The sequence below is a fragment of the Myotis lucifugus genome, unplaced genomic scaffold (genome assembly GCF_000147115.1).
Source record: "Myotis lucifugus unplaced genomic scaffold, Myoluc2.0 scaffold_87, whole genome shotgun sequence".
Taxonomy (NCBI): Eukaryota; Metazoa; Chordata; class Mammalia; order Chiroptera; family Vespertilionidae; genus Myotis; species Myotis lucifugus.
The window spans coordinates 4,520,143-4,529,730 of NW_005871135.1; the positions used below are offsets into that span (position 1 = coordinate 4,520,143).

General features: G+C 37.0%; 1 pseudogene; it reads right to left on the reverse strand.

Moving 5' to 3' along the window:
• Positions 1 to 8,457: 8,457 nt before the first annotated feature.
• Positions 8,458 to 9,201, reverse strand: LOC102426081 (annotated as a pseudogene).
• Positions 9,202 to 9,588: the final 387 nt, after the last annotated feature.

Below are 9,588 nucleotides of genomic sequence, written 5' to 3' on the forward strand. Positions count from 1 at the left end.
CAAGGGCGGGGGGGGGAAAACACTACGTATACCCTTTGTATTGTAATACTTTAAGCGAAAAATAAAAAAAAAAAATAAAAAAAAAAGAAAAAAAAAAGAAAAAAAAAAAGAAAAAGAAACTGCTAAATAGTTCTCCAAATACCATGTTGCACTCCCATCAGCAAGGTATGAGAGTTTTGGTTGTCCTTCATCCTTGGACAACATTTGATTATTATACGTTTTTTTAATTTTAGCCATTCTCCTGGTGGAGATTAAGTGGAATCGCACTGTAGTTTTAACTTTCATTTTCTTCACGATGATTGATGTTGAGGATTGTTGATCATTTGCATATCTCCTTTTATGATGGGTCCAAATGTTTTGCCAAACAAATTAGGTTGTTTGTCTTGTTGTTATCATTATAAGTCATACATATTGCAAATATTTTCTACTCATTGGTGGTTTGTTCTTTCATTTTATAAAATGTCATTTTTAAAGAACATAATTTAAAACATCTTGATAAAATCCAATTTATCATTTCCCCTTTATGGTTAGTGTTTTGTTTAGTTTTCTTTATCCAGGATATTTTGCTTACTGCAAAGTGAAAAAAGATATTCTCCCATGTTTTTCTAAACTTTATAGACTTTATTCTCAGAAAGAGTTTATGTCAGGTTGGTATTAAATCATTTTTAAATGTTTGATAGAACTTATCAATGAAGCCATCTAGGCTTGGGGGTTTTGCTTGGGAAAGGTTTTAAATTATGAACTTAATTTTTAAAAGAGACATTAAATTATTTAGCTTTTCCTTTTCAACTTGAGTTTGTTTTTATCATTTGTGACTTTCAAGGCATTTGTTCATAGGTTGTTGAATTTATCAGCATAACATTGTCCCTACTATTCCTTCATGATGCTTTTTTAAAAAAAATATATTTTATTGATTTTTTACAGAGAGGAAGGGAGAGAGACAGAGAGCCAGAAACATCGATGAGAGAGAAACATCGATCAGCTGCCTCCTGCACATCTCCCACGGGGGACATGCCCGCAACCCAGGCACATGCCCCCGACCGGAATCGAACCTGGAACCCTTCAGTCCACAGGCCGACGCTCCATCCACTGAGCCAAACCAGTTTCGGCCCTTCATGATGCTTTTAGTGTCTGGAGGACATGTAGAGATAGCCCTCTTCTATCATTCTCAATACTGACTTATTGGCTTTTGCTTGAGTGTCAGCCCCTCTGCTTTATGCAATCTGTAGAGCACCCGCAGGAGAAAAGCTAATCCAATAGGAATCCCACTCAGTGTGGTCCCTGCTTGTAAAGTTAATTTATCTCCATTTTCTACCCGCCTTTGCTTACTGGCCAAAGCCTTCAAACAGATATTTTCCCTCCATGTTTCCTTCCCAATAATTTATAATTATTAACATAGGAGGGTCAGTCTGAGACAAGCTGATTTGCCACTACTGGAATCAGAATTCTACCATCTTGCTACATATTTCCTATTTGTCCTGCTGTTGTTCTCTCTTTTCCTGTCTTCTTTTGGGTTAGTTATTTTTTAGTATTCAATTTTTGCCCTTCTAGTAGTTTGTTATTTACAGATTTTAAACTATTCTCTTAGTGCACATTACATGTACATCCTTTACTTATTAATGTCCAATTTATATTAGGTTATTTTTAAAAAAAACCATATCCTGGTAAATGCAAGAATCCCAGAACACTTTAACTCCTTTCCTTCCCTCTTGCCTTATGAGCTATAGTTTTAATGTATTTAATTCAACATGCATTTTAAATCTCACAAGACATCTTTACTACTAATTTAAATGGGCACTATTCATTTGGATTTACCCATCACTGCATGTCATTTCTTCCTGCATTTTGTGCTTCCACCTGGGATAATTTCCCTTTTCCTTTCATGTTTCCTGTTAGTGCAGAACTGCTCCTTATATGTGATTATGTTCTTCTCTTCACTGATTATTCACTCTGCTTGCAACATCCTGGGCTATTATGTAGCTGAGCCCTCATCGGTATCTGTAAGGAGGAGGGCCTCTCAATTTTTGGCCATTCTTACAGGTTCTATTTTTGTCTTCCTATTCCCCCCTGAAAATGTCTCTATTCTTTCTATTTTCCTTTGCCCACTAGAGCAACACTACCAGTCCTTTTTGTGACAAGAATATTTCTCTTTAGAAGTTATTCTTGCATGCCACCCCAATTGCTCCGCTCATGCAATACTTGCCACAACAAGCTGATGTTAAAAGCACAATGGAGAGAGTTGTTAATCTCACTGGGACCCAAGGTAAGGAAAAATGCTAAATCAATAGAGGAGAAGTCGGGCTTTAAGGATGACAGCTAGGCATTAATTAAGTGGAGAAGAGGCAAGGATATTACAATCACATAGGAAAACACGGAGGTGTGGAGAAGTGTTAAGTGTGTGGGGGACGCATATGGATTGGGATTTGGGAGAGAGCATGGATGGTGAACCCTTAGTGGGTATGCTACAATCTCCCCCATTCCGCATCCATGGCAAACATGGCACTAATTCTCGCTGGGATTGGGCTTTGAATCACTCCCAAGTTAGTACTCCAGACAATTAAATAGTGGTAGCATAAGCGATGAAAACTATTCATTATTCTGGGAATGGAAGAATGATGTCAGGATGAGAAATGAGGCCGGGGAGTCAGGCAGGACACAGACTGGGAAGATGCTTTTGATAATAGTGTTGGTGATTAAACCCCTCGAGGAAGCCAGAAGGCTTTGAATGTGAAATACTTTAAGAAAAGTTTCAGTGCTCTTGGAGCTGCCTCTGTGGGGCCTGGTCTATTCTCTGATCTTGTTAACGAGGCCCCAGGGAAACACCATTTGAGAATTTTCTGGCTACACTGCTTTGGCACTAATTAGCCACTCAGGAAAGTTCTTTATGGTTTAATTAAGTGACATCTCGTTAAAAGTTTGGCTTCTCCCAATTAGTGAGCGGTGATCAGGAATTAAGCATGGTCTCTCAGTGGATCAGTCTCTTAATTGGAACCATAGCCTTTGGCTGTCACAAACTCCAAGTACTGCAGAAACAGATCCTTTCTCAGGCTAACCCCCTCCCCACACTTCCCAATGAGAGGTGCAGGGTCATCATGGGTCTGGTCTGGAATGACACCTAGAATTGAAGCACCAAGTTGGAGGGTGGGTCTTGAATGGTCATCTCTAGTGACTTCCTTTCTGTTGAAGTCAGTGAATGAGTGTAAGATGGGCTTGGTGAAAGCTCTGAGACAGTGTGTCTGGTGTGTTTGAGGAACATGAAACTGAATGAGCAGAAAGAGGCAGGACATGAGGCCAGAGAGGTCAGAGGGCCAGTTCATGTGGAACCCTGTAGACCATTGCAGATTATGGCTTTAATGCTGAACCACCTTTATCAATATTTTCTTGTCAATACATTTTTATCTTATTTTAAAATACCATTTCCCTAGCTCAAAGTCTAAAATATAACTACCTTTGTTTTCTACAAAGTATTTTATTTCTTAAAGTATAATTTATGTACAATAAAATTGATCCATGTTTAATATCCCATTTGATGACTTTTGACAAATGTATACTGTTATGCAACAATCACAGTCAAGATCTAGAACATTTCCATAACCCTGAAAATTCCGCTCCTGCCCCTTTGTAGTCACTACCTTTTCCCCACTCTTAGCTCCAGGCAAACACTGATTTCCTGTTTCCTATTCCTGAATGTCATATAAACAGAATCATATATTATGTAGTCTTTTGTGTTATTTTGTTTGGCTTCTTTCACTTTGCCTACTGCTTTTGAGAGTCATCCAAGTTGTTGCACATATCAGTAGCTCATTCCTTTTAATTACTGAGTAATATTCCATGTATGAATATATCACAATTTGCACATCCATTCATCACTTGCTAGACTGTCTCCAATTTTTTGGCTACTATGAATAAGGCTGCTATCACCATTGGGCCACAGTTCTTTGCGTAAACATATATTTTTATTTCTCTTGGATAAATACCTAGGAGTGGGATTGCTTGGTTGTATGGTTAAATGTTTTAAGAAACTGTCAGAGCATTTTAAACAACTGCCAAAATGGAAAGTGGTTATTCCATTTTGCAATGGGTAAGATTTCCAGACACTCCCCTCACGAGCACTTGGTATTTTAGTGGATGTGGAATGGTATCTCATTGTGGCTTTAATCTGCATTTCTCTAATGACTAATGATGTTGAACATCTTTTCATATGCTTATTTGCCATCTGTATGACTTTTGTCTGTTCAGATCTTTTGCCCATTATTTAATTGGGTTGTTTGTCTTATTATTAATTTTGAGATTTTTTTTATCTATTTGGATACAAGTCCTTAGCAGATATGTATTTTTGCAAACATATTCTCCCAGTCTGTAGCTGTCTTTGCATTTTCTAAACAGAGTCTTTCAAATAGCAGAAGTTTTATATTTTGATAAAGCTGAATTTATCATTTTTTCTATTATGGTTTTTGCTTTTTATTTCTTATTAAAAAGAAATATTTGCTTAGTCCAAGATTACAAACATTTTCTCTATATTTTCTCCTAGAAGTTTTATAGCTTTAGCTCTTAAATGTAAGTCTATGATCTATTTTGAATTAATTTTTTAAAATGGGGTGAGTTAAGGATTGAAGTCTTTTTTTAAAAAAAATCATATTTATAGCCAATTGTTCTAGCACCAACTGTTGAAAAAAAACTATGCTTTCTCTATTAAATTGCCTTGGCACTTTCATCAAAAATCAATTGACCATATATGTGTGGATATATTTCTGAAATATTCTATTCTGTTTCATTGACCTATAAAATCAATACTAAACTCTCTTGATTCTTAGAGTTTAGTAAGTCTTGAAATTGGGTAGTGTAAGTCCTCTCTCCCCTCAAACATTTATTTCGATTTTTCTAGATTCTTTAGCATTTCCATATAAATTTTAGGATAAGTTTTCCAATTTCTACAAAAAAGCTTGGTAGAATTAAATATATATTTTTTGGCTTTTGATATTTTATTTATCTATTTTTGACAAATAAAAATTACATACATTTAAGATGTACATTCTTACAGTTCTAGTGTGATAGGATTTTGATTGAAATTGCATTGAACCAATATATCAGGGGTCAGCAAACTATGACCCATTGCCCAAATCTTGCCCATCCCTATTTTTTGTATAGTCTGCAAGCTTATAATGGTTTTTACATTTTTAAAAGGTTGAAAAAATCAAAAGGAGACTATTTTGTAACATAAAAATCATATGAAATTCAAATTTCAGTGTTCATAAAGTTTTACTGGGACACAGTCATGCTCATCTGTTTCTGTGTTGTCTATGGCTGCCTTTGCACTACAGTGGCACAAGTGACTAGTTTGACAGAAACCATAGGACCTATAAAGCCTAAACTATTTATATGTAGCTACTTAAAGAAAAAAATTGCTGACTCTGGCAATGGATCAACTAACAGGTAACTGAAATCTCAACAGTATTGAGTCTTCTGATCCACTAACATGGTATACCTCTGTATTAGGCAGAGTTCTCCAGAGAAACTGAACCAACTATATAACCAACTTTAAGAGTGATTTTAAAAAATTTTTAAGGAATTGACTCACATGATTGTGGAAGCTTGGTAAGTCCAAAATCCACAAGGTAGGCTGGCAGGCTGGAGACTGGGGAAAGGGTTGTCAGTTCCAGTCTAAAAGTAGTCTGCTGACACAATTCCTTCTTGCTTTGGGGAGGTTAGTCTTTTTTCTATTAAGATGTTCAACAGATTGGATGGGGCCCTCTCACATCAAGGAGGACAATCTGTGTTATTAAAAGTTCACTGATTTAAATGTTAATCTCATCCAAAAAGACCTTCATAGACACATCCAGAACAATGTTCAACCGAATATCTGGGCACCATGGCCCAGCCAAGTAGATACATGAAGTTAACTACCACAGTCCCCCTCCTTGCAAATGTCTCTGTCTTCACCTTCAACTTCCACTAATGGACTGCACTTTTACCAATATCCCAAACAAATAATATTAGATAGAATTTTATAGTTTTTAATAGAAAAATATATTTCTGTATTTATAAAAGAAACAATGTTTATGGTGAGAGAGCAGGGACCCTTTATGAAGAAGCAAAATTTAAAAATCATATACTTCCACTCTCCAGGGATCACCTAACCATGGTTTCTAAATTTTGATGGATTTCCTTCTCTGATTTAAAATTATTTATATTTAACTAAGTCTTATTTCTGGAGAGTTTAAGAAAGCTTGAAATAAAATACAAAATACAAGATAAAATAAACTGAACATTATGTTAGACAATAAAAAAGGAGGGAACAAACAAGGGTGGAGACATAGCATTGAGCCAGAAATGACTGTGAAAATGCAGACTATAATGGCCCTTGTGGCTCCAAATCTGAGTTGGTCAGTCACCGAGTTCACAGTGAACAAAGAAAAAACAAATGGGTGACTTAGGTGAAATATTAACATCTGTGTCCTAAGAACAGACATATTGCCTGGATTTCTTTTAACCAGCTTCAAGTTAGGCTTTTGGCAATCTTTGGTGCATAAAAATTCACATAAACAACAGTTTGTAGGCAAAAATAATGCTGTCTGGTGCTCAGGTCTCCAGTGACCTGGGTTGATATATGTGGGATTTCGAGGTTTGAGAAAGTATGGGTGGGCTCTGTGTGTCCTTTGGGCAATTTTCCCTGAATAATGTTTTCCTTTAGTTAAACTTTATTAACCCTAAGTATCAATATTATTCTCTGGTTGGTGCTTTAACTATGGCTGGTGTTTATTGTTAATTACACATAGATGAGTTCCATCTTGAGTTGGCAATCAACATATTGAGGGCAAGGTTTTGGGTCAGACAGATATTTCAAATCCCAACTCCATAATTCTACTAACTGTGTTTGTAGCAAGCTATAGAATTTAACTGTATCTCAGAGTCCTCATGTAAAATGGGAATAATGTTAGCACCGATCTTGCAGGATTCTGGTGGAAATTAAATGAAATAATAAACATAAAATATTTAACACATTAAGCATAGTAAATGGACCTAATGAGGACTTGTGCCTAGAAAAGAATGCCATTAGACATCGCTTCAAGGTGAGCTGAGGGAGCACCCTCCCAATATGCTCCAGGACCAAAGTAAAATCTCAACCTCAGATCACAGAGTCTGTGAACTACCTCCCAGGTTCCAGTGTGTTCCACACCAGTGTTTCTCAAATGTTCACCTGTAGACTCGTGGTGTTCCATGATGAAGTAGAGAAGAACTGCACATTTGCAGTGGCTACCATCCCTATGCCTTCCTCTATCTTTAAGTTTAAAGCATATTTCTTGTAAAAAGCATGTAATTCTTTTTAAAATCTGGCTGACAATCTTTTTTAAATCTCTGCTAAGGAGGCAGTTAGAATAATTACATTTAATATAATTATTGATAGTTTGGGGTTTAAAGCTACCATTCCATTTTGGTGTTTGTTTTCCATTTGTCCCATCTGATTTTTCTTCTCTGTTCTTTCCAGCCTCTTTTTGGGTAGGTTGATTATTTTTTTAGTATTCTATTTTATTTCTTCTAGTGACTGTTTAGCTACGCCTCTGTGTTTATGGTTGCTCAAGAGATTACAATAGGCACTTTCACACACAGACACACATGTAATTTCAGAGACATTGAAATTGCTGCAAATTGAACAACTTGATTTCAGCTGTTTCTTAAAAATATGTAAGGATACTGGGAACTCAAATTTATTGAAAAAGGAGAAATTTGGTCAAGAAAAATTAATGAAAAATATTAGTTTTCACTGTTATTGGAAGGAATGAATAGGAAAAAAGAATGGGAGGGGGGAATGAGGACTGGTGCAAAGACTTTGGGTCATTCAGGGGGCCCTAATAAGGTGGCCTTGACTGGTGGGTATATGTACAAGATGGAAATATATAGGGTGTCTCAAAAATGTATATACATAATTTAAAGGCAATGTTTATTAAAATACATTTCATTTTCAAAATTGAACTACCAGCTGTTAAAGTGTGTATATATTTTTGGGGATACCCTATATTGTATATTTACGTAGTTACTATATATTATAAATGCAGGGTGGGGCAAAAGTAGGTTTACAGTTGTTTGTATAAAAATAATGCAACAGTTAATATATATTAATACAAGAAAAATCTGTGTTTCCCATATTCACAACTATGAACCTACTTTTGCCTCACCCTGTATATAAGATTGGGTATAGTAGTATGGTCTTGTCATCATATGATTTTCTGTGAAGACTTGGCTTAGGTATGCTAATCTCCAGTAGCTCGAGATACACACACCAAGAATCAGTAGAAATGAAGGCTTATAGGAGAAGACCTACTCCCAGGCTTTCCCTAGGAGATACTGCTAGGATTTCCTCTTGCCCATCAGCTTCATCAGGCCTTGATTCATGCCTTTGTTTCTCTGTGTAGCTGTTGCCACCTGTTCCTTGTCAGCGTAGCTGAACAGGGGTAGGAATTAAATGTAAATAGTGTTTCTATAAAACAGAGTCACCATGGTGAGGTGGGAGCCACAGATGGAGAAAGCTTTATGCTTGTCAGCAGCTGAGGGGATCTTTAGAATAGCAATGAGGCTCATAGGTAAGAGATGATAACGCATATAAAGAGGGTCACCAAGGTTATCAATCCTTCTGTGTTAGTTACATTGACAAATTTGGAGGAGAAGGACAATTTCAGCAGATGACTGATATCACAGAGGGAGTGGTGGGTAACACTAGAGTCACAAAAGACAAGACAATTTATTAGGAGAACTAGTAAGAAGGAATGGAGGTGAGAGACGGAACCGCTAAAGGCCACCAGGACACAACAGTGGTGGTTCACGGTGGTCATGTAGTGGAGGGGTCACAGATGGCCACCTAGTGGTAAATGGCCATGGCTGCCAGGAGGTAACATTCTGTGTTGGCAAAAGCCAAGAAAAATACATCTGGATCATACACTCAGCATAGGACTTTTTCTTTGACAGAAAGTTCATCAGCATCTTGGGAACAATGGCTGTGTAGCAAACGTCAATGAAGATAAGATGCTAAAGGAAAAACACATGGGTGTCTGGAGCTGCTGGCCAGGATGATGAGCAAGTTCCCCACCACGATGACTGTGTACACGATGAAGAAAAGGGCAAAATGTAGCTTTTGGTCCTCGGGTCGGAGGAGAGTCCCAGGAGAATGAACTTGGAGACACTGCTGGTTTGGTTGACTGTCTCCATGATCCTGCATACACCAATGGATACAGAAAATCCTAGAATTTCCAATTCCACAAGTTTCAATTTATTGCTCTCTTCTAGGATTCCTTTAAATGGTCCATGATTCTATCTCCTCTTCCACAATCCCCAAAAGGTTGAATAATAAAAAAGTTTAACCTGCATCAGAGTGGAAATTCATCAGAGTGGATTTCCTTTCAGAAAGAATACCAGGTGGACCTCAGGGATGCATTTTCTTCTAGTTCCCTATAAATACCTATTTAGATATGTCAGGTTGAGGCTCATCTCTCTACTACCCTTGTAATCAAAACACATAAACAAAAAGAAACAAACAATTAAGTGGACCGGGTAAATAAGATGCCTGCTGACTTAGGCACATGGTGTTTATGATCA